The 27152-nt window shown below is 37.9% G+C and overlaps 1 protein-coding gene across 1 annotated transcript in view; it reads right to left on the bottom strand.

Annotated features, from left to right (window-relative positions):
* Positions 1-27152, bottom strand: part of LOC124164999 — a 265496-nt gene that overhangs the window by 175820 nt on the left and 62524 nt on the right. Inside the window, exon 2 of the mRNA XM_046542238.1 lies at positions 523-576. The gene's annotated coding sequence lies outside the window, so the exon portion shown is untranslated. The remainder of the gene's footprint in view (positions 1-522; positions 577-27152) is intronic.

The raw sequence follows: 27152 nt of genomic DNA, 5'->3' as shown, positions 1-27152 counted from the left end.
GCCTTCCTAGGTAAGACAAAAATTAGGCCAATGAATCACTGTTATATACGCCTCTGATAGAAACAGACCTCGGTTGGGGCCTTTCTTGCACTAAAAACGTCCATAAGATGAGTGGTAAATTGGTTGAAACGCCACCTATTACAGGTAATATAAGTGCAAAGATTTTGGTCCGATGCCCTCATTCAACAGCAGGAATAACATACGTGAGGAGGAATAAAAAAAAGGTTTTCGGAGGATACGCCAAACGCATAAATTACTCGCTTGAAGCAGCGAACACATTAGACCAGTCACGACTCTTGAGAGAAGAAACAAGTTGAACGCGTCTCGTAAACTTATCGGAATACAAAGGCACCATAAAAAAGAAGCATGCCATCACCCTGTAGGTGTGTATTGCGCTTGCTGTGCCTTCATGCCCGAAGCGAGGAATAAACAAACCCGCCAAAGACACCACACATTCCTCGAAGGCAGCTTCGATTGACCTCAAAGTCATTGTCCCGTTCAACATGAATTAAATTCTCTTACCGATTCTGCGACCCGTGTCCGCTACCGCTCCTCTTCCGAGAACTCAGTCTGCCACTGAAATAAATACGAAGTGAGGCGTTAAAAACACTCGTTCAAGCATGAAGTAAAATTTTTACATTCACATAAAATCAACCTCTTCGTGCCAATGGAACCAAATCCTTATTTCACTTTCTCTGGTGCATTACATTATGATTTCCTCGAACAATTATGACCATAAAAATACTTTTATATCACTGGGCCTGTTTATTGACACACCAAATTGGCATTAATTAAAAAAATCATACCCTATACCGATACGAATAAAAAAGTTAATAGCTGAAAGCTATGACAGATGTTTATTACAAAAAATTTCATGATTGAACTATTGAAAATATTAACTTCCTACGATAATATTTATTTAGAGCAAAAAAGGTTTTAGAAATAATATCTTAACAAGACACGCATCAAAAAATTATCAGAATGTTAAGAAAGGGGAAGGTATCCACTAAATTCACTGCATGAGGTTAAAATAAAGTCATTTCATCACCAAAAAAATAAAAATTTAGGTGTCTTACTTAAGCTTTCGCGGTCACTAAATGTAAGAACTTGACTCATTTCAGGGATTGTTGACTTCTTCGTGCTAAAAGTTGAGCCAACTTTTCCAGGCCTAAGCCAGGGAACTCCTTCGGGCTAATACAAATTTTCCCAGTATTCATGAGGTCTTCGATAAAGACAACAAGTATCGGCCGATAAACACCAAGATACGGATATTCCAAAAAAATTTTACTAGGTCTGCGTTTCAAAAGCTTGTATGTGAAACTAATTCATGATATCTAACCACTGTAGGATTGGATTTTTCCCATGGAACTTTCCAAAATACTTATATCCGCATCATGATTTTTTTAAATAAGGCACATTAAATTACTCAATAGATAAAGATGGCTTTATTAAAAAAAAGCGAGGTGGTTCTAAATATTAAAGAATTTTGTCTTCCTCTTTATTCCCCAAAATGTTTCATAAAGCTTGCGAAGTAAAATTAAAAAAAAAACAGCGTAAGTTCCTATATTATCCGGGAAGGACGCGTAAAGTGGACGGTTATACCTCAGTTGCCTAATGAATCGAAAACAATGTTTGCATAAGTTCTTAAGACGCTTGATATGAATATTTGAATACCAACATGAAAGACGGCATTGAAAATCGAAAAGGTTATAGAAGATACTCCCAGCAAAAGGAAATGAATTCGCATGACTGTGACTGCAGCCAGTGTTGAAGGAAAGGCATGATGTCATGTAGCAAAAGGTTAGCTGTTTGAAAACAAACAGTAGGTAAGAGCGTGGATGGAAATAGCATTATCAAACATTCGCCAAATACAGTCTTGGCTTAGGGCGGCTTACAAAACGACCTCTTTTACTACCGCGGCCAGTACACCTTGTGCTCTCTGAAGTTCCGCCTTTATGTGACGAAAGGAGTTCCTCTAGAGGATTCCGCGTCTCTCTTTCGATGTTGATCCGCAAATTATGATGGATATATGATGAGTCAGCGTTGTCGCTCACATGCATACGCATTGTATGAGACGTTGGCAAATATTCAAAACAATATTGGCTAGACCGCAGCTTCCTATTCGAGCGATTATGAGTCATACTTGAATATCCCCGAGCAGCCTAAAGTATTTATACCCATACTCACATGCGGACATAATTTCTTTACAAAATATTTAAAGAAATTCCATTCCATTAGGCAAATTTATCGAAAAATCATGATATTCAAACATATCTTTCTAATTTTCTATTAATTTTTGTCTCAAACTGACGATGACTTCGCATAATTTCCTATCCATCTTTTTCTCTAACCGAGTATGAAGCTATAGGATGCAGAAAGCGTAATGCTTTAATTACGGCCGTAAAAAAAACTATATCTGCGCCTAATAAAAATGCGATTTTTACAGAAATTTTGTATTAGCCTTTTCACACCATATAACAAGATTTATTATAATTTAAAGGCAAGTATCGATCATTTTAGAGTACTTACTAACGAAATTCGGTCTACGCATGCATAATATACATTATGAAGCTTGTGCTTCCAAGCTTGGTGCGATGCTTGGCAGTTAGAATTAAATTTGGAAAAATGCGTCGTAATGAATTTCTGGAAGAAGAATAACTCCCTACAGCGTAACTATGTCATTCGGGGCGCGCAGTTAAAGGCAGTTGAATCTGTGAAATATCTAGGGGTTAGACTCAATAATGATCTATCGTGGAATAAACATATTCGAGAAATAACCGGTCAAGCTAATCGTAAAATGGGTTTTGTTAAAAGAATATTAGGAAAGTGCGACGACAAAGTGAGAGAAATTAGCTACTTTTCCCTCGTTAGAACACATTTGGAATACGCTGCCAGTGTTTGGGACCCTCATGAAAAAGGCTTAATAACAGAGTTAGAACGTGTGCAAAGAAGAGCTGCCAGGTATGTGAAAGGTCGTTACGATAGTCTTGTTAGTGTAACTGACCTCTTAGATAAACTCGGATGGGAATCTCTGTCGGACCGTAGATTGAAAAATAGACTAAACCTTTTAGATAAATTCAAGAGCAGTGTCTTTTCTGACGAAGTCAACCATATCTTGCGGACGCCAACGTACTACGGAAGATCAGATCATATAAATAAAATAAGAGAGATAGATTGCAGAACAGACAGATTCCGAATGTCATTTTTTCCACGATCAATAAGAGATTATAACGGCAGCAATAGAACGCGTAAATAGATTGCATGACTCGCAGTGTAGCCTACTAACCTATGTAAAACTTACTGCATGTTTCTGAATTTCAATTCTATATTCTATTTCTAACAGCATATAGTAGTATAGTTTGTTATTATACGGGACGTTTCTTGGACGGTGTGGTGTGCATGTGGGAGTCCAAATGCATGCTGCATGCTGGTGATTGATCACCCCCTGCCAAACACCCTAGAGGTGGCTCGCAGGGTAATTTGTAGATGTAGATGTAGATGAAAGGCTCAGCAGTCGATTTATCAAGAGTGACAGAGCCCTCATTAGAACTACAAATGCAGGAAAGTCCATAAAAATATAAAGCATAACTCAATCTTCCTGAGAGAATAAAATATGCTATGATTAAAAGTGACTCTTTTGAAAACAACCTAGGAACGTCAAAAATATATTTTTAAAATATAGTCTGCTAATAAATGTTACCAAACGGTACTTTAATTAGTTCAAATTCACTTTTATGAGGACTACACTATGAATTTCATATTATGCACTTGCTATTCAACATTTATATAGGTTAAAATATGATTTCAATAAAAACGGATCTTTTAAACGATCCAAAAAAACTGAAAAATAATAATTCATACAGTACACTCAAATGTAATGAATGCAAGTCCACAGATTTTTGAGTGTACTATGAAATACAATTCAATTTAAAAATCATGCATTTTCGCAAAGTTACGTTCAATTTAATCTGAAAAATATCTTAATTGCGTAATTTAAAAGCATTTAATTCTTCAAAACGGCAGTGGTCTCCATGTGGACTTCAATTCTTTGTTTGTTCAAGAGAATAATGATCCTTATGGTTGAAGACGCGCTTACGGTGCTCTCAACTCCATCCGCTGGGTCAAAAACCGCAAGTTCACGGCCGCTTTAGCAGGATGTATATTTGAAGTCGCCAAAATTAAAATTCTCCATAGAGGTTGACCGTGAAATTCTATCATCATTAATCTTAAGTTTCCCAAGACAACGGACGACTGGCTCGGCTTCGCGCTTATACTTCACTCTCAAGCTTTGAGGATTACAAGTCACTAGAAACAAGAATGAGACAATTATAGACTTCACTTAGGTCGACTATCTTCCTCATCTGCATTTTACATAAATCATCCGTTTCACATAGGGTGCAATCAGTAATCCAGCTTGTATCTTGGCTATCTCTACACAGTAACATTTATCTTAAAGTTGACATCAGTTTTTATGAGGAGATATACGGGTGGTGCATAAATATAGTAAGCACCTTTTCGTTTTATTCTTGGAGCATAAGTATGATGTTCTTTATGACGGAGGATTTGGCGCTAGATATAAGAAGTCAAACACTAAAACAACTTAAAAGACATGCTTCTCCTTACAGGATCTTATACTTATCGCAGTAGGGTGAGAACTCCGAAATAACTGATACGATTTGTTCCAATACCAAACTTTAGCAATAGCACATACGTACTAATATCGATAAAATATGTAACGCTCGTATTTTTTATGTCTGATCCATCAATTGGGCTTTTGAATTATTCAGCACGTACACTTCGAAGTCGATATGGTAACTGATAAGAAATCTTTTGTTATGACTGATATTTCGCATATGCCTATCGTTTTTAAGCCATTATCAGTGCATATAAATAGATTATAATAATAAAGATTTGATTTTATTTTTGCAGTCTGTACCCTCAGAAATTGCTACCATAAAAGTTCCACAATTAATCATAGATTTTGATCAAAGCAGAGATGTCTTTTATCCCTACAGCCGCGCTCACTCTCAGAGCATTCTTACGCTATTTCATCAATTTTGGTATTAGGACTACCTCTCTTATCTTATGCAAAAAGGTATCGAACAAGAAAGATATCGATCTGGAATTAAGTCGAAGAACTCATCAAATTCGTTTCGCAAGACGATCTTTATAGCATAATAAAGAACGAGAATACATTTTATTAAGGTCCAGATAGTACGTAATATTATTTTTTAGTATTCTACCCATTAAGGTCGGTTTTCGAGGAGTACTTAGGAGGTTTTCTAGCCGTCTCCTCTTCCTCTATGGACTTCCCTCTTCAACTCATAATAAGGCATTTTCCCTTTCATTCTATCTAAAAAAAACCTATTCTCTTCCTTCCTCTCCCTCGTTTACCCAATATTCTACCTCTAACACTATTTTCAACATCCCCTCCCCGCTCAGTACCCGCTTCATCTCTACCTTCTGTCACCTCCATATCTCGTCAAGAAGCTCCCTCTCCTCACCCACCATGTCCAGCACTTCATCGTTTCTTCTCCTCTCCGTCTTCTTCACCTTCAACATTCTTCTCCACACCCACATCTCGAATGCCAACAGTCTTACCTCGTCCCTCTGACTAAGTGTCCATGTTTCCGTACCGTAAAGAGGTACACTCCAGATCAGCCTTTTCTTTAAACTCTTGCATAAATATCTTCTCATAAGCTTCTTGCTGTTCATGAACGCCTTCTCCACCGCCAAGCGCTGCACTCCAGACTAGCCTTTTCTTGAAACTCTTACATAACGATCTTCTCATAAGCTCCTGCCCGTTCATAACGCAATTCTCTTCCTGATATCCTTAGTGCTGTTCCCATGTCTTCCTTTAAAATTCTGCCCAAATAATTGAATTGCTCTACCTCCTCAAGTTTTTCCCTACCTACATTTTATCTTGAGTATAAAATTCCTCGGTCACAATGCTTTACAAAACCGCATCCGCATCAGTGGCGCAGCGAGGGGGGGGTTTCGGGGGATAAACCCCCCCCCCATAGCTCAGAGAAATATTTAAGTTTAATCCATTTTACTTATTTGGATCAGTATTACAAATAGAACAGTGTTATGATTTATCAAATATCCTTCAGAAAGCCGTAAAACTCGCCATTTTGAACCATCATTCTTCAAATTTTTCAGGAGGAAGGCCCCCGCAACTCCTGATTACCCTGGTAGTTATGCAATACCCCCACACCCGTAAGTATCAGTTGCGCATAAAACCCCCCCTACCCTTAATTCCTAGCTGCGCCCCTGATCCGCATAACCTTGGTATTCTTATACTGCGCGATAAAACATCGAGAATATATTTCCAAAATCCAAGTCCTTCAGCTTGGGAACAGATTGAGGGATGACTCAACACTACTCGCCGAAGTTATATTTTTATTTTAACCTCACGAAAGGCTCGCCGCGAGGAGGCGCCGGAAGGTTGGGAGAGGATCAGCGAAGAGGATGCGGAGGTGGTGTTGACGTCATGCGGAAGAAAAACTACAATGGAGAAGAGCTCCTAAACACCGTGACGAATCGGGAGAAAAGAGTGGGGACGACCCATTCATTGGGAACCATTCACGTGAACTAATGGCATTTGAGTCAGTAGAGGCTATCGAAATGAAATAGTGAATAGCTATCGCTTTGACCGAGTAAGGTTCTCCAGCTCCGAACACGCTTCAATCATTAATGATGATAATGACTTTTGGACACGCTATCTTAGAGTAAGACCTAGAAAATGACTATAGCGTGCTTTTGTCAATTTCTTATTCACGAGGTATCAATAGTAACTTCAATAATAACTTAACTTTATCATAAACATAAGCAGATGATAACATTTCTCTTTGGTCATTGTCACCTCTCTTGTTTCCTACCCTCTACCGTCACTCTATTATAATTGGCACTTTTGGGTCATTTCTACACTTTGGTGCGAGGCTTTGAACGTTGATACGACGCAGGATGCTATTAGGTAGCAGAGTACCCTGCTAGCAGGTAGCGCTTGGCTTATATAAGGATTATTAATACCTTATTAAACGAAGAAAACTTTCCGACCTTAGCCAGCTTTAATAGGTGATTATAAAGACATGTTTCCCTGAGCTCTTTGCCTAATGCATGCATTGGTAATCTCAGACGATATAAAACTCTTATCTACTCGTATAGAAACTAAGTCCCTGTGACGTCACGTGGAGTGGCATCTGGCCTTTTTCAAATGAGGATAAAATTGACCATTGCCATTCGTCTAAACTGGGAATTCTAAAACCAAATAATTTGTATATTATGAATGCACTAATGGTGGGTAACGAATAGAAATCAATGCCTTTCGTTTTCTTTGAGAAGGAAACTACCCTATTGTTCAATAATGCTGCATTTGGGTACTAAGATAAATCATTCAATGAAAGCTCATTGACTTTGACTGATAAGTAAAATTGAAAAAAAATCAAATATAGTATTTAATTGAGGTACGCGCCTAATTTTTTCCCAGGCTCATTGATGTGTAAATTTCTCACGTCAGGCAGTGCATATGAGCGGTATACGTATGTACCGAAGGGGGCACAAGCTACCCGCTCTCTCATAATCCTAAGCCAAAGGACCCCATAGGCGTAGGAGTGGCGGAGACTCGTTCGGCAAGAGATCCGGTATGAGCTACTACATAATCACGGTTGTGGTACAATTCAAATATACCTATCTGACGATGTGAACTTTTCGATGCCATTACTTGCAATTTCAACTACAATACTGCAAAATATTGCAAAAAAAGTGATTAGCTGTGAACTCATCACCTCGCTGGTTTTTGAATACTCAAGCTGCAGCTGCATTTTTGAATACTCAAAATCTCAAAGTGGTTGCGTAGTTGCCAAAAGCTGAGGAAATTATTTATACCACCAATTTTTCAAGCGATAACTATATTCCTTTATTTTTGCCTTCTTTCACGTGGGGACAACAGTAATTAACCTTCTATTGCAGCCGAATCGTTTTCCTCCCGTACTTATATGTATATTAATAGTATTGTGCCCCAAAAAAATGTAACGTGCACATTTTATTACATAATTTCACTACGGGTAGGTGACATCTTTCTTCATAATTGATTGTATCAATAGAAATTTTGTTTTAGATACCCCATATAATATTTAGACATATTTCTTGGTTGAGAGATACATAATTCCTGGCGTCCGCAATTACAGATTATTTCGGCGCACGCGTAACACCGGTTGGGAACCGCTGCTTTACAATGACATAATAAATTAATTTCGGTCTACCTACGCCACTGTAATTGGCTTGCCTCGTTACAACCCTTTAGTAGCATTTATCATTTGCCTACAGAAAATTCGCTACTCAGTATTAATTCGAAAGTACTCGTAGTCAAGGCCCATACCCAGTCAAGTATAAATATTGACCAGAGCGCTATAAGTGGCAGCGCAGTTGTGAAAAACTGAGGAAATCATTAAAACCACCAAAGGGTCTAGCAGGTTGAGATGGTGAAAAGTGCCCCCAGACATTTTGAGAAATAAAAAATATACACTTAAAGTGACCTGATCAACAATAGTTGCTCTCAACAATCAAAACAAATATCCTCCTATTACAAATGGCCCAACGCAGTTATTCGAGTTTTTGACCGTGTTCCACCAATTTAAAAAAACTGAAAAAAATTAGGATTACACTTTAGGGCAGGGGTAACAACATATATTTTTTTCGGCGTGTCTATCGTTTCCTAAAATTTTTAATTTGATTCTGAAATTTTCAAACTTATGTAAAAGTTTAGTTTTCGGTTAAAAATTTTGAAAAAATTCAGTATGGTAGGTGTAACGTAATAGTGTTTACATTTTAAAATCAAGAAAACAATTTTTAAAAATAAAAACAGGAGATATGGTTAAAAAACTAAAAATCGTGTTTCAATTTTTTCGGGGTTATTTTCCATTGTTGAGGCTTGAAACTTTGGGGAAACACATAATATTGGATGCACTTGAAGTGTATATTTTTTATTTCTCAAAATTTCTGGGGGGCACTTTTCACCATCTTAACCTGCTAGACCCTTTACAAGACGATATCTTCATTTTTTCTTTCTTTTACAGCGGTTTTAGTGGCAACGAATATAAACCTTCAATGGGATTGAATAGGAACCTTCTCCATACATGTAGCCCCGTTGAAAATAACATCCCGTACACCGGCTCGCATTTTCTTCTCGAGGATGGCGGCAGGTGCGCGACTTGGGGGCGTGGACGGGCGAAGGAGGTGTGGCCGGGAAGCGGAGATGCTATCCGACCGGGGTTTGGATGTTTGTCGGGGGCGGGAGATGCAAGCATGGGGAGGCAAATGAATGGGGCCGGAGTGTCCCACATCCAACCCAACTCGGTTACATGACATCATCGTTAAGTCAGGTGAGGGGAACGGACCAGCGCAGAGCGGGCAATGGAACGACCTACTTGAAAGGGACCCGCAACATGCGCGATGAAAGGGAAAAAAAAATCCGCGTACCCACGCGGGCCGAGTTTCGGTTTCGGCCAAAAATTCGCTAATTGCAAATATTAATCGACGCGTTTCCCCTTCGAAATGCCCAAAATGAAGGTTCTCGAGGGAATAATGATGAGAGGAAGAAAGTACATTCCCAGCATCGTGAAGAGAGCGAAATTCGCTCAAGTCCGCATTCGTAATGGATTATGGTCTTGAGACATTGAGTGAACAAACAGGGTGTTTCAGGAGGGATATGTAATACCTCTGGAGATGGTACGGGAGATAAATTTAAGCATTTGCTGTTAGTTAGCATGAGATCGTAACTCCTTAGTTGCCGACAATGAATTAAAGTAGCGCAAGTATTTTTATGAATGAACTTTGCAGTTACCATTAAAACGATTTTCCTTGGGTATCCAGCCTTTTCGACCTTATTTTTAATACTCTGAAATTTTTGGAACAGGAAAGTAATTAAGGATGGAAGAAAACGTGCGATTGAATGTGTCTGAAACAATTATAATCTCAATCTCAAAATGGGTGAGATTGCTCGATCGCATTTCTGATACGCGCTCAAATATCTCGTTTATTTAATCACTAAGATGAAATTTTTAAAAAATAAGAAAAAATAAATAAAATAAAGACAATAGTTACTATCGCACATTTTGTCCAACCTTCATTGTTTATTATCCTTAAAAATCCAGGGTAAGTCATCCCATTTCAAAAAGGATGGATGCCCAAAAGAAACAGTTTTTATGATTACTGCAAAGAGCATCCAAAAAATGTTTGCTTTGCTATGTCTCAGTCACTAAGGAGATGTTGACAATTGTAGAATACATGGGAAACTGTTCTCTCCACAACAACGGCAACATGGAGAATCCCTGAAAATGGAGCTTTTAAATTAAATATTATTTTTACTATTATCATACAAAATTAAAGTATTGGAAATAAAACATATAGATATTCATGAATAGTTAATTAATATCCCGGCACGTATTATTCATGAAGGTTAAAATTAACGGAAATAAAGTTTCGAATCGAAATAAATAACATGAAACCAAAGCAACGCAGTCAGTCAACCAATACAATTTTTTTCGTCGCGAAATTTAGAAACTTGCCATTTCAATCTCGACCGCATTTTCACCTCAATTTCAAATAGTACCATCAAATGCAATAAAAAATTCAAGTTGTGGTATATTTCATTGATCATTCACCGAATTATGGGACATATAAACTACAACGTTCAATTTTGTTAAGTCCCTATCGCTAATCTTTTTAGCATAGAGCAATCTTAGCCTCCTTAATATTCGAAGTATTTTCATGGCCCCAGCGTATAGCCATGTGCCATTTTCGTCTATGTAGAATGTGAGAGAAGCTTTGTCAAAAGTGGGAATCACAAGGAGGAAGCATACGAAAAGTGTGGCAAACGAAATACGCAACATTATGACTACACTCTCCTGTGTAGATCTTCCTGAATGCATACCTATACAAGAATGAGATAAAATATGAATGATTAACGGAAGTGTAGCTAAGAAACCTTATGAATAATTACCTCCAGCCATTGAATATTAGCAAGCATTTAAAATTCATGAAACACTTTCTGCGTGAGAAAACGACACACAAGAATTTCATTCCCATGGACAAATTAGAAAACGAAGGGAAAACATATACTTCCATTTCCAATGCAATTAAACCCGCGTGCAGATGAAAGAGTTAACCATGCCCATTCTTATTCGTCTTGAATAAATGAAACACCCTCTAGATGCTGACGGATAAAATAAATTGCATTAAGCATGCATGTACTGCAGCCAAATGCTCAATGTGAATCGTAAAATGAACTGCTCCCTACTTCAAATTCAGTCGACGCGACGTTGAATCGACAGTTTTCTCTAGCAACTAATTAAAATAGCAAAATTTTCCCCAGGATCGGAGAATTCTTTGGCAAATATCCTATGGGAAATGAAATTCGTGCGTCACTAAGCGAGAGTAATAGGTTTAAAACTATGGCTGAAAAGGTGAGTACGTAACAATGTCACGCATTGCGTCATAACAATCCAAGAAGAATCAAAACGTCCTAAGTTAAAACAAAAAATATTATTATTGTAGAACATTGCAAGTGTATCTTTAGTATTACTCGTCGTAAAATAAAACCTGGATAATTACCCAAAAATAGCCTAAATTCGCACACTAGCTCAATATTCATAAGACATATCGTTTTTGTATTTTAATTTCCCCTTATCAAGCAATCATTTTATTCGCACCGTCGATAATAAAGATGAAGATCCGTAGATGATAAAAAATAGAAGAGAATAATTGCAGTAAGAATGGAATTTTCAGTTCTAGTACATATATTTAAAAAATAATTGAGAAATCCGAGGCATTATACTGTTTTTTATTATAAATTCAAATTTCTCCTTTTTATTTAGCGAGAAAATTATATTTCTCACTGAATAAAAATAAGATATTTGACTGATGACTGATTCGATAGAACCTGGGTATATTTTATGCCAAAGCGAAAGAACCTATGGCTTCATACTATAAAAGGAGAAGGGAATGATGAAAAGTCGAAGTAAAAAATGCTTGGCTTGAGGCGAATCCTTTGCAGATTGATGACGTAATACCTAAGAATTAAGCATAAAAACTCTAAAAATTTTGTGGTAAAATGTTCTTCAAGCAAAGATAGATTTAAATTTAGGCACTAAAGGGGCTATGAACCCCCCCCCCCCCTTGGGGTATCCAATTTACACACTAGATGGAATTGTAATTTAGTTCGGAACCCCACTACTACTAGGAGGTTACATCCCACTTAGGCCCCCCCTTTTCCCTATCCTGGATCCGTCACTGTCTTCAAGCCCATAATTTATTTACTCCTACATTTTGCTTTTACATCTGAATACCAAAATAACAAGAGAAGGATCTTTAGGTGGTCTCCAAGGTCATAGGACCAGAATTGAGCCACCATCAAATAACAAAATCTATGCCAATAAAAAAAATAATAATGCAGTAAATGATACATGAGTGTTTTAAAGAAATAACATAAAAATAAATTTTCAAGTATTTCTTGCGAGAAAAGCCATTCTTTAACAAGTCTTAACATCACATTTGAGGATTTTTTTTTTATTCTAGCGGGCAGTAAATGAAATAACTTTGGCCACATGAAAAAAAAACAGCGTTTATATAATGTTAACGTAGGTCTGTTTGCTACTATAAATGACTCACTCCTTAATTATATATATATTTGTCACATAAATGACTCACTCCTTAAATTATATATATATTTGTCACATAAATGACTCACTCCTTAAATTACATTTATATTTGCCACATCCACTCGGCATATTTCGACTTCTGCAAAAAAACAATTTAAGCACTTTGAATGAATACAAATGCCTTAGTGGCAACAAATTTAGAGCCACAAACAACGGAAATGAGTGCTCATAATAATATTTAGACAATATTACCCTAATTATTTTCTTTTCAAAACGAGTGCACTCTTAAAAGTGCTCATGCATGCACTGCCCCAGCATATTATACCATAAGAAATTTTAGAATGAACAAGAGCATGAAAAATGGTTTTTCTAAATGGAAGTGGACATTTGTTTCGACAATTACAATCATGCCGCGTATTAAGGCATGCCGAGCGTAAATACCGTAGGTAATCAGGCACTTCTAGAATAATTAAATTACCCATCCACTGCTATCTTACCCACTGATTATTGACTCGACCCACATAACCACCCAGCCATAGATGCGGCGTCAGAATCGCAGATATATACATTTACACGAAGAAAAGAAAATAATAAACACGACAATTCTATTGTACTTTGAATTAGAGTCAAGCGGAATGGAAATTCAACTGCGGAGTCCTCTCACAAAAATTAACTGCTCGTAACTAACTCAGCCACTGTAAAGAGACATGAAGTCTGGAAAACAAAGAAAACTCATGAATTGAAGCTCATTTTCCTTTCCGGCCCATAACTTTCATCCCTTGCGCTTTACGCATTTCGACTGTCCTTGAACAAAAGAGTAGTTTTGAAAGTGTGATAGTATAAAGTGTCGTATTTTCCCTTCGCGAAGTATGGTAGGTACGTCAGTCGGAGCAGTTCTTACAAACTGACGACAAATACAAAATTAATTAACTATGAAACGGCAAAATAATATGAGTCTGACAACAAATATGATACTCATTCAAAGACAATAATTTACATACAAAAATAAATCACTGAGTTAACTAGCTCTTGAATGCGGTGTTTTTGAAACAATAATCATGTCTTTATCATCAATTCATGATCATGAACTAGAGCCTTGGAGATTACGTGCAAGGCTTAGATTGTTTAGACAACCATACAGAGCGTGACAGAGAGTATGAGTCTAGAACCTCTTCATAGTTCCACGTCCAGCACTTATTTGAAAATTAGAGAGATATTTTTTTTGCAAACAAATTGATACAGGATTTTGTTTTTCCCCCAAACAATAAAAACATTTAATAAATGCTTGGCAAAAGTCAGGCAGTCCAATTTCAGATGCGGCTAAATATCTTGTAACCTCTTTCTCGACCGGTTATATCTGGTGACGGACTACTAGACGGACTCTTGTACGTTGTTCTCAATCTCAAATATGAGAAGACTGTTTCCTGTCAAAACCTTGCACCCCCCTCCCACCAAAAAAATCCTGGATCCGTCCTTGAATACAATAGGGTGGTTTCCTATTATTTTTTATTGCCTAAATCGAAAGATTATTACTCCTGGAGTTCGTCTTTCACGCTTTTAGATTTTTAAATGATTTTATCTATTTTTCGCGATTAAATGAAAAGTGAAAATTTTCAAGCGCGCGAAAACGCGACGGCTAAGTAGGAATGATGGGAAAAGTCCGTGTGACGTCGTTCTGGTTCCAGCTGTCGACATGTGAGGTGACCTTGGGGCGAGACTTTGAGCGCTGACACGACGCAGGCTGCTAGCAGGTAGCTGAGTACCCTGCTAGTAGGTAGCGCTTGGCTTAAATAAGGATTATTATTCCCCTATCAAACGAAGGAAACTTTCCGAACTTAGGTATTTTTAATGTGTGATTATTAAGAGATGTTTCCCTGAGCTCTGTGCCTAATGCATGCATTAGTAATCTCAGACAATGTAAAACGCCTATCTACTCATACCTAAAGAAACTAGGTCCCTGTGACGTCACGTGGAGCGGCGTCGCATGGGCGCCAATCTGGCCTTTTTCAAATGAGGATAAAATTGACCATAAACATTCGTCTAAACTGGGATTTCTAAAGCCTACTTACTCCTAAGCTATCTCTTTCCTCACAGGCAAAAGATCATAATTTTAACAGAAACTTCAGTAATGTGGATATCTTTTCCGTTCGACCGGCTAACGGAATATTTTCTCCGACAGAAAAAAAAGTTTGATCCAAGAGTCATTCAGAAGCAATTTCCTCTTAAAAGAATGGTTGGTCGCAGTTATATCACGTTATTCCGCGGTTAGCGCATCTTTATCCACTCACCTTCCATTTCGAACTCCCATTAAGCCAAACAAACGAGAGAAATTTCCCACAGGAATCGTCCCTCCGAATGAAATGTTTTACCGTAAACTTCCATTCAAATGGACTGGAGGAAACAAAAGAATACCTAGACGCGCCGGAGGGAAGGAGATGATTCCGACAATTACATAAACAACACGTAATATCCCAGTGCCCTAAAAACATCTTCCTCGAGAAAGAAATCTCACAGCGGATTATAACAGTGCCATCACTAGGGAATTAGTTGATTCTCAGGCCTTTTTTTTTACGCTTCCATTCAGACTGCAGTAGGGCGACGGAAGGGAGTAAATATGGACAGTGCAGTGGGAAGGGGGAGTTGGTAAGCGAGTATTGATATGGGAGTATTGCTTACAGCACCATCATGCTGCTTGGCTAACGTGTAGCCAAAGGGTACCAGAACGTAGCGATTCTGTTCCTTAAATTTCATCAATCCATTAACACCAATATAAGAAGTATCAAGTCCCAAGGAAATCTCTTTGGTAACATTCTCGTACAGTTGAGAACTTACACATGATAATCACCTATATTCTGCATAGTACCAAGCAAGCTGAAGTAAATGCCAGACTCATTGGAGAACGACATTTATTTTACCCCTTAGTGACCAAAGTATGATTTATAATTAGTTCTGAAATTTGATAAAATACGTGTTGCTAGTTTCGTCTGGTTAAACATAGGTAAAAGCACGAAGTTCGACGCAAAAATTTGATAATAATATATATAACCTCGAGTGAATTTCAATAGTAAAATGTACCTACATATTTACCCATCTTAAATGTATTAATGTATAATTTTTTCAACCAATATCGAAATAATGCCGCGACTAGAGTTAAAAATATAATTATCTGAATATAAGCCCCTACCGTCTGCTCAAAGTGCTTGAACATTGGTGAATTTAAAATGTATGCATATATTTATACCACAGAGTAAGTATATTCTTATATATAACTTTATACTAAGAACAGTCTGCCGGAAAATAAATTGGGAATATAAACTCGGAAAAGTCAAGTAACTAGCCGAAATTCGAGAAAATATTTTTTTTAACAATTGTTAAAAAAATCGAATAATTAATGTCTCCACTAAACGTAGGAACCCTTTCTGCTTCAGAATATATTTTTAGACTTGTGGAACGAGCAAATTAAAAAAATCGCAAAAAAATTGTTCCTAGCCATCTGGTTAATTGTTCCAGAACTACACCAAAAACGTATACGATTTTCGTACGCGTGATGAGCCCTCTATAGAACTTACTCTATGATTATACGTACATTCTAAGTTGTACGATTTGTACTGTTAGCTCATACAAAGATCTGGTACCCGTAAAAAGAAAAGCAATTTGAAACACAATCTTTAGATTTGGAAATAAGTATTTTTTTATTCTTCAGTCATCGTTGAACCTCCTTCAGGTATCCACTATACCCTATTCTGCCCTTTGTGTCGACACTGAAGGAATCTAGCAACACGGCCTTCCCTCTAGAACATTCTCACGGGCAAGGCGCTCTTATGCTCGCGTACCGAGGTCATGAATGGAGGACGGAACACCGGAAACCAACTATTTCTCATATATAAAACGTGTCGCGACGAAGCTATGCGGATACAGATGGTAACATTTAAGCCGGAGTGATTACAAAAATCAAGGGGAACGTCGCTCTATACCGTTACGAAAACAACTAGGGCGATCGATGGAAACGAGCATGTCCTGGCTATTATTTGTTCACCGTTAACATAATAATTGGGGTTTTAAACTGCTGTTAATGGTCGCAGACCATAAAAAAAACGCTTGACGACAGAATCAAGTCTTTACGAACTCCATCATCAAAAATGGAGGTGAGTGCTTTGTTTTAATACGGACCAAAAAAAAGATATTCGAATTTCTTTGCTGTCTTATTAATTCCATAGTTGATAGAGTTAACAATAATTTCTTGATGCTTGATAACAGTATCAAGACTTTGCGTAACTTTTATACGTTTCTATCGTGGTCAAAAAAGAGGTTAACTGCTATTATGTTTTCGACGGAGCTGAAAGAAAGACATTCGAGTTTCTTCGCTGTCTTCTTAAATCCATGCGTTGAAGAGTTCACGAATGGTTTCCATCTTAAGGAGAAGACCAAAGCCGCAAATCTAAGAGCTCCATTAGTGTATTTTGTGTTAATTATGAATCCATTTTCCCATCACCTGATTTGGAATCCCACTATCACGACTAAATGGCATGAACTTTTCCATTGGAGAGAGAAAGAGATCCTACAATACGGTTATAACATCAAGGATTTATACGAGGATAAAGAAGCAGAATACAATCAATTTCAAGATACAATATTCTGGCTGTAGTAGAATGAGAGGAGTTTTATTTCCATTCGGTAATTCACAATGATCGAATAGAGTCCAATGATTTTAAATAGGTAGAGACTTGTTTAAGTTGGGTATCTTTTCTCATTAGAAAACATGAAAATATTTTTTCTCGTAGGGGATGATGTAAGTAGTGTTATTCTTACCACCAGCCTAAAGAAAATACAAAAAAAAACTGCGGCACACCGCTTCGCTTCACCATGATGTGTTTGAAACTTATGGTATTAACCGTACAAAAAAGGCAAACCGCACATAAATGTCAAGATTCTAGCCTGTAATAATGGGCAAGTATCAAATTCTGCTCAGCTTTCGGGTCAAAGGTACACATCCACGATTTAATTATGGGTGAGAGCCCGCGAAGGCCAAGACTTAGCAAATGGGGAATTTCACATTAGAACTAAGTACATTACATTCTTTAGGAATTCGATTTTCCCCTGGGAAAATAAATGACTTTAATTAGGCGAAATTTCGTAAGGGTATGTCTTTTTCATTTATAAACGGCTGAAATCCCGCACCCAACACAAGCCCAATGTGGCGGCTTGCGGGATATTCTAAAGATGTAGATGTTTTGTAGGACGGCAAAACAAAGAAAGCATCCTCCAGGACAAGAGGGTGAAAATGAACGAGAGAAGATAGGCTTGTGGCCTCCACAGAGGAAACCCATGCATGAAGACGCCAACGTACTACGGAAGATCAGATCATGTAAATAAAATAAGAGAGATAGATTGTAGAACAGACAGGTTCAGAATGTCTTTTTTTCCACGACCAATAAGAGATTATAACGGCAGCGATAAAACTCATAAATAGATTGCATGACTTGTAGTATAGCCTACTATCCTATGTTAAACTTAATGCATGTTTCTTAATTTTATTATTATTTATAACAGCACATGGTAGCATATTTTTTTAGTATACGTGACGCTTTTTGAACCGTGTGGTGTGCATGTGGGATTCCAATTGCATGCTGGTGATTGATCACCCCCTGCCAAACACCCTATAGGTGGCTCGCAGGGTATTATACAGATGTAGATGAAGTAGAAGCCAGCACGGAATTTAATTCAGTAGCGGCATTGCGAGGGGCAGTATCGACAATATCGAGACGCGATAACGGTGAAATAATTAGCAAATCGGACGTGCGACGTGACTTCATCACGTACTTATCTCCCGAGAACCGATTTTCATCATAATAACTCAGGTGCAGCCTAAATACAGCTTTCTGAAAACGTATTGACAAACATGCGCCGATCTTGAAATTAAATTTCCAATGGATCACACAAGTTCATTTATTAATCAGATAAGAGTCTCATCACTGATTCGCAATCGGGTGTACGGTTAGGTATTTCCAGTAATTTTTTTAATAATGATAAAAATGTTTTAAATTAAAAAGTAACTTAAATGCTTTTATATTTAACGAGCGTGCTGCGCCCGCTCCCAGCGGTCTTCCCCCGCTCTTTTCAATGCAGGTCCACAGAGGGATAGGCGCGTTTCTAATTTTAAAATGTTGAAAAAAAGGCAGGGTCTTATGAACAAATGTAATTGGAATGTTCATGCACAAATTGAGGTCAGAGAACCTCTTTAAACACAACATTGGAAGTAATTACACTATCCTCTGTTAAACGCACATGGTGACTCATACTTACGTATCAACAGGAGACTTGAATGTGGAATCAGCCGCATTTTGATAAAAGTTATTTAAAGGATGCGAGATATATATTGCCAATGAACAAATGTATCGGTTTGTGCGCCGTTAACGTCACGAATATTTACCGGTTTTTGTTTTTTTTTATTTTATTAATAATTTAAAACCCAATTTTAATAAACAATAGCAATATTTAGGAAGTAAGATATGCCGTCGCATGTTCTCTGATAAATTCTGTGCATTTTGGTACCTCATTTGTAGAGTTTGGTTGCGTACAAGTTGAGAAAAAGGTATCTATACAGTAGAAATAATATAGAAGATAAAAAAGACCGACTATTAATTATGTTCATGAATTTAAAAAGAAGAATATACTTCATGTGTTTTCTTTTGATGACCTTTAATTGACAACAACTTAGGTATGATGAAATTTCTAAAAATAGTCCTTAAAGGAGAGGTAAAAGCAATTTCAGCACTTCATTATAAGAGACTTAATTGGTTTAGCAACATTTTAGAAGGGACTCCAACTCTTCCCTCATTGGTCATCGGCATGCCGGCGCGGGCGCTTGAATAACATAGGGAATACCAGTTTTCGCTCATAACGGTAAAAAGAGCGCTAAAGATTTACCTCAGAGCAGTGGTGCGAAGTGTAAACTAGAACTAGGGACTAGAACTGCTGGGAAATCGGTTGAAACAGAACAGATTTTCCATCTAGATATGAAGTTTCCTCAGATAGTTACTTCTTCTTCTAAGTAATCAACCCTTGGGTTGGTTTGCAGCAGTCTCTCCATCTCTGTCTGTCCTCCGCCAGCCTCTTCAGCTCCAGGTAGCTGTTGCAGCCCATGTCCTTCATTACTTGGGTAATGTAGCTCAACCTCGGCCTTCCTCTGCCGTTCTTCCCCTCCACAGTGCCCTCTAAAACTGTTTTTACCAATCCAGTATTTTTTCTCAGTAAATGTCCAACCCATTTACTTCTCCTTGCAGTTAGAATACTCCACAGGTCTGCTATCACTCCCAGTCTTTCCAGTATCTCCTCATTCGTTACCCGGTCTACCCAAGAAACTTTTAACATTCTACGGTAGCACCATAGTTCAAAAGCATCAATTCTTTTTTTTCTCTGCTGCTCCTATCGTCCAAGTTTCACTACTATCATTGTGCTCCATACAAAAGTTTTGAGTAGATTCATCCTAATCTTGATACTCATGTTTTTTGAAACGTATATCTTTCTCTTCTTGTTGAAAGTTATTTTTGGCTGTTGTATTCTACTGCTTATTTCCCTTTTGCTTCTGGCATCCGTGGTGATCTTGCTTCCTAAATACGTGAATTCTTCTACATTGTTCAGCTGTGTATTACCCAAAGTTATATGTGCTGGTATTCCTGTTTTGCTTACAACGAGTGTCTTGGTTTTGGTCCTGCTTAACTTTGGATTGTATCTAGCCAGCGTGACTTCCATCTCCCTAAGCACTTCTTGTAGTTGGTCTTCACTTTCTGCCAGGACTGCTAAGTCGTCCGCAAAACATAGCTTATATATCCTCTGCCCATGGACCTTAATTCCTGCTTCCGGTAAGTTGCTCTCTGCCTCGTCCAACGCTCTTTGTAGGTATAAGTTAAATAGCGCAGGTGACAATGAACATCCCTGTCTCACTCCTTTTCTAATTTTTGCCTGCTGTTCATATTGTCCAAATCTCAGCACTGCAATTTCTTCTCTATAGAGACCCCAGATAATTCTTCTATCTTTGTAATTTATTTTTGCTTCTTTCATTATGGTAAAGAGCTGCTTCCAATCAACACTATCAGATAGTTACTAGCCTCTGATATTACTTTATCTTAGTCACGCATTAATTGATGCGCCGCAGGCGCGTTTCCTCTGTCCCGGTGAACCAGTTCACCCCTACCAGACAGATGACAATTGATTGATTTTGTGCGCAATTGTTTATGTTGTGGGGTAGTGTTCTGTTTGTGTGAGTAGAAACTTATAACTAATAAGTGAGGAATTTAACAATAACATGTTTTGGATTTAATACAATGACAATATATTGGGGTACATATATTAATAAGCTTAGGTTGCATCGAAATATGGGTTAAATTTACAATTACGTTATAATATTAATGATGAATATGCATATATATTTTTTCTCTTTTTCATTATTCATTTCTTTGAATAATATATATCACTGTTTTATGATTGTTTATATATTTTTTTCTTTTGATATTTATATATTTTTTTGGGTTGATATCATTTTTTATTGTCATTATTTGTTTTTTTTCACTTGTTTTGTGTATTTCTTTAATTTTTTCCATGTTTTCTTTTCATTTTTTTCATTATCGTTTACACTATATATAGACCGGTTGTCTTCAGCCCATAAATGCAGACACTCAACCTTCGAGGAAATCTCTCCGTACAAGTGTGTTGAAATAAAGAATGAACACTGAAAAGGTAAAATGATGTTGAGGAGAATTTTTTTGCGGAGGAAGAGTAAATTACCTCTGTCCACTAGGAAAATATTCATCACAGAAATAAGGTAGACTCCGCATCTGATTACCAAGATATAAAATATTTCTGTCAACTTCAATAAGTAGCATTTTTCATTAAAATAAAAAGCATTCCATGTTGCTTTGATATCAGGCGTAATGAATTTTGAGATCGTGTAGAGCCATCAATAATCTTTGAATATCAGTCATTTTGATTTCCACATGGAGTACTATAAGTTGCCAACGGTTACAGGAAGAAGCCATACATTAAATTGCATAAATTTGTAAATTCAGAATTTCATGACTTTCATATTCAGCTTCAAACCATAGTTTCCGTCCAAATCAATCCTAAACCCGTGCCTACACAAAATTAATCTAGTGGACATGTCTGCCAGATTATATTTATATGCTATAAGGATTGATACAATCATATGCACTTACTATTTTCACTTCTGATTTCAAATTTCATTCTTAGGTCCACTTCAAAAATATTTTTAACTGTCCAACATAGATATTGGCTTTTAAATGAAAAAAGGGTTCCAAAAATTTATGGCAACATCCGATTCTGCAGATACCTTTTAAAATGGATATTAAACAGTCCTCCAAAATATAATTTTGGATTTCATCCATATTTATAGTTGTATATTTTTATTCACCGAGAATGATTTCTTAAAGGTATAACACCCTTGAGGGGCCTAACTATGCTTATTATGAAATATTCAGCTAGATCTTAAAAACCAGAGCAGAGGATAACGTGTGAAAGGAGGAGCTGAGTAATAACTTGTATTCGGTGTGAGGATAAAACAATAAAACTTTCCCGGAAATTGCTCTGCTCGTCAAAACGACAAATAGCAAATCGTACTGGTGTCTTCATTTCAGTGAATTCTCCAGGAAATTGGCAATTATGAAGCATTTGCCGCTATCCCAAGTTTTTATCGCCCACTGCCACACTGATTGAGACATGATGCATCCGAGGTAAACCTCGCCAAATAACGGGGGAGGTAGCGCGAACAGATGAGATATCTGAACAGGAGGAAAATGTGAAGGGAAGTAATAAATTGGATGAAATGAGCTGACGGAAGATGGAAAGGTAATAGAAACCTGTCAAATTCGATTTAGTTTTATGAAAATAAAGGTAAGCACTAGGAGCAATTAGAAACGAGTTTCACTGATAATAATACACCAAAAGATCAAGATCGTCATGAAAAAATATTTGACTTAGCCCGGGTTCGAACCCGAATCTCCCGATTGTCGCTCAGCTGTGTTAGCCAGTGACACCACCAAGCCATTTTCTCAGAGTGAATTTCGGGATGGGTTATAACGAACAAGATGTTGACGTCACAAGCCCACACTGTGGCACATGTGGCGAGGGTTATGCTTACTAATTTTGTCACTGGCCCTTCATCCTATGGTGTATTTAAATTTTAATCCGTGCGCGTGACTGCGTACAGTGCTTCGCTGATTATGTTAATTTTTATCTCTTCCACTATTTTTCTACATTATAAATGCAAATAAACTGGCTGTTTTCACAGTATTATATTAATTTTTCGCATTAAATGTGAGTGAATCCATTACGGTTACAAACTTGCCTTTGCGGGAAGTAAGTTACGTTATTATGCGGTAAAAATCCTGTGTAACCATTGAATATCTCCAAACAAAAATCCTTGAAGTCCGTAGAGGCCCTGGGAAAGGTACTCTCCGCAAACCCTGAAAATCTCAATGACTCCTCCCCCTCTAACATTCCATGCCTTGAGAGGTCAGTGAATGGCCGATTCCTACGAGTTCGTTTCTTTATGTGTCTTTTCTTCGATCATGTAAACAGTAGATGCATTACCATGGGGAGAAAACATTGGTCCCCATGCCAAAACTCTTATACGAGAACCTATAATGGGTTTGCTCTGGACCACAGGGCTGCCGGCTTACAAAAAAATATTAAATATTCCGCCCGAAATATAAAAACATAATTATTTTCCTTCATAAAAGAAAACGAAATTTTGAAAATTAATGAATTTACATAATATTTTTTTAACAAATGAAGTTTTTTCGATTATTGAAAGTGTTAAAATTAGTCCAAAACCATTAAATTAGTACCCTGTTTTTCAAAAATTTCCCCCCTTGGTTTTGGACCCCCCCCCTCCCCCCCCGAACGAAATTCCTGGCTACGCCACTGTGGAGCGTGCACATATTCTGCGTCGAACGCAAACCACGCGATGTATTTTCGAAAGAATGCGTCGTGTTATGCGAGCACAAATTTACTCGCCTCACGACATGCAACTATGGACAAGAATTTTTTGTTTGCATTCAATGCCACCGGACCACTTAAGACTCCGCACACGAATTACCTTACTGCCGCTGTGATGTGGTGAAGGTCAGTCGCCCAAACGTCGCTCTATCTTTCGTTGACAGACTTCATTTCATTTTTGGAATTTAGTACGAGCGGACCACTTCGACTACAATCTACCAATCTACCAACTTCCTGCATGCAGTTTCCGTTCAACGCAGAAAGCCTTACACGCTAAAAACTTAATATATATAGATTTGATTTTTCGGATTTAAACCACGTTCATTTGTATAGCCAAGAGAGGGGACTCGAACTTAATGTGAGCAAACGCAAGTTGGTACATTTTTTTCAGAGTTCGTCCAATTTGAACCATGCTTATGCTGTGGATGGTATTAACATAAAGGCAACAGACGAAGTGAAGTACCTAGGAGTTACGATAATCTCGATTCTCTCGTGGGGAACACTTATAAGGAATATTTTCGGCATAGTTCTGAAGAAATTCGGATTCGTCAAGCGTATAGTGGGAAGATTTTTGGATGAGAAAGTAAAACAAAAGTGCTATTTTGCACTCGTCCGACCGCACCTTGAATATGCAGCGAGCGTATGTGATCCGGCGCAGAAAGACTTAATTTGCGAACTGGATAAAATACATGGGAAGGCTGCGTAGTTCGTCAAAAACTGCTACGGGCGTACAGGAAGCGTTACCCAGATGTTAAGCGAATAAGACTTGGAGCCGCTGGATACCCGGAGGCTGCGCTCTAAGCTTAGATTGCTTGAACGATTGAGAATAGACATCTTTAAGAGCGACACGGAGAACATAACATTAGAGCCACATTATATTTCCAGGTCAGACAGAAGCGATAAATTAAGGGAGATTAAGGGAAAATATTTTGCCGAACGGATAGATATGCGAATTACTTTTTCCCCCGAACGATAAAGGACTTTAATACATGTCGTAATTTCGTTAGAGCATTTCCTTTTTATGTGCAAATGACTGGTGCCCTAACATCCCCTACCACACACCTTTTTAGGCGGCTTGCGGGGTTGTATGTAGATGTAGATTTGAAGGATGTGACTAGGCACCAAGCTCTAACGAGGCTGTGACACGATTTACAGAGGTTTAGCTGGACCAAAATTGATTTTATGATGTAATTGAGAAGTACTTGTATTTTGAAGACTTGAAGATCCTCTTTCTTGATATACCCGGTCGCAGTGGTCTCCTGCAGCGGAAACGAGTTGGCTACCCATGTCCCCATTTCTCGGACGCAGTTGGGGTTGGTGTGATGGAATTGGGATAATAATGAAAAGACGTGTCGCTGGACTCAGAGGCGACGAGGGTGTGTTCGCATGGAATTGGCATTGTTGTGGATGGTGGCGAGGCGGGTAGGAGACGGACCGTGTCGACTAGGGCGTGCCCCTTCATCTGCCGAGGCGAGGTGATGCCGTCCGCCGGGACTGCATTTCGTCCTTCGAACTTGCCCTACATACCGCCAGCCGCTCACTTCCACCCCCCCCCCCTCCTCACCTGCTTTAAAACCCTCCACACCCGCATATACACGTTTCACTGCCAGCCACCCCGCTTTGGGAACGAAACCGGTGGAGTGGCTGCTTCCAAACGATTCATTTGCATTCGAATTCGCTCGGCGGAGCGCAGTGAACAAATTGCAAGTGGCCACCGTAGGATGACCAGGCGAGCGACAACCCACTATCCTCCCTGGTATCCTTCACCCGGTAGTATTTCTTTGCCCTCCGATTCATTCATTTATTTAATCCAGTTCAAAAACAGCACGAGGCCTATTACGTAGGACTCACAATAATAAGAGAAACAATTTAATAATATTAAGCAACGTTACCAATTATGAACAAAAATATTCGACAGTATTTACAAATGATCTCTGCATTCTCTTCGTCAGTCAGCGTCTTCAGGTGGAGAAGTAACTCGGTAGTTACTTCACCTTCGACCTGAAGACGCTGACTGCAATATCTGCGAAACTGTTGTCGCCAAAACCCAACGGACGCGGTGAAAACCCGAAGAGAATGCAGAGATCATCTGATCAACGCCACGAAAATCTTCGAACCTACAGTATTTACAAATAAATAACAAAGAACGGTAGACTTCATCGGGTGGTGCGAGGAGTAGGGGAAAAATTACGATAGTGATGGTGCAAGATGGATGAGGGATGAAAAATCATCAATCATCATCATGAAGGATCAAAATTTGGAACACATTTGGCATAGGAGTTAATGGATAAAGGAAGTCTGAATAGTTCAATACAGAAAAAACATCATTCCTTAAATTAATTGTGTTTAAGTCCTAATAACATGTTTCTTGACCTTTTTTAAATAACTCCTTTTAACCCACAGCTGCTTCTGGTAGAACTGACATTTCAAGATTTTTCATTTTGAAAGTATGAAAATGTTGCACTTCTTATTATTTTTATTATAGATTAATCATCTCGGCAGGTAAATCTTTCGTCATTACAATTTTTACCACAAAATAATGGGTAAATTAATGCATTAACGTGTTTCTTTCCCATGGGCGACAACCTTGCCCAAGTGGAAAGGCTTGCGCGTTCCTGTGACTCCAACACCTGCACTGGCGGGAATAATTCTCCATTACTCCCGATAGCTTTATGAAAATAAATGGTCATAATAATTCAGTCAATCTTATTACAGTCATACCAATAGGGTCACTCGGGTACACTACCACTTGAGGACTACCACTACTCACCACCACTGCCTATAGGCACCACCATTCCAATTATTCAGGCAGTATCATCTCATTTTTTTCCAATTGCTGCATAATTACGCCTTGTCAACTTTTAAGGTCGACAGCACTACCGTGTGATCGTATTAATATTCTAGGCCTACACATACAACGACGATACAATTTTAGTAGGCCTTATTCAGACCAAATAAATTGAGTCCACAACCATTCCAACGGTTTTCTTATCGCAAAATTTAATAATGTTCCATACCCATTATACGCTAGGAGGATGAGGAAAAAGGTAAGTATTGGTATAGGTGGTGAACTACATATTGGTGAAGTATAGGTGGTGACGACTGGTAGCCCCATGGAGTACTGCCCGAATATTGTACTAATGATTCGAGTTATAGAAAGAAAATTAATTTAATTATTATTAAATGTATTTCCATGAAACTAATTAATTTTAGATTAATATTGTTAATTTACAACTCAAAGTTTGATTTTGATCATATTATTGCAAAAAAATCATAGATTTAAGCCTTTATCATGTTTATGTATCCAAATTACACACTCATTTTTATTTCAAGCCCCGATGATGGTTTATAAATAAACCAAAACGTCGGCAAAAAATAGATTCCAATTTAAAGTCCTTCACTCCAAGACTCAAATTTAATATTAAATATAGAGGTGAGGAAAAGGAGAAAAGAAGTATTTTTTTTAAAGGTAAAGAAATA

Source organism: Ischnura elegans, chromosome 9 (assembly GCF_921293095.1).
Source record: "Ischnura elegans chromosome 9, ioIscEleg1.1, whole genome shotgun sequence".
In the NCBI taxonomy this organism is placed as follows: domain Eukaryota; kingdom Metazoa; phylum Arthropoda; class Insecta; order Odonata; family Coenagrionidae; genus Ischnura; species Ischnura elegans.
This window is presented reverse-complemented; position numbering and strand designations above follow the sequence as displayed.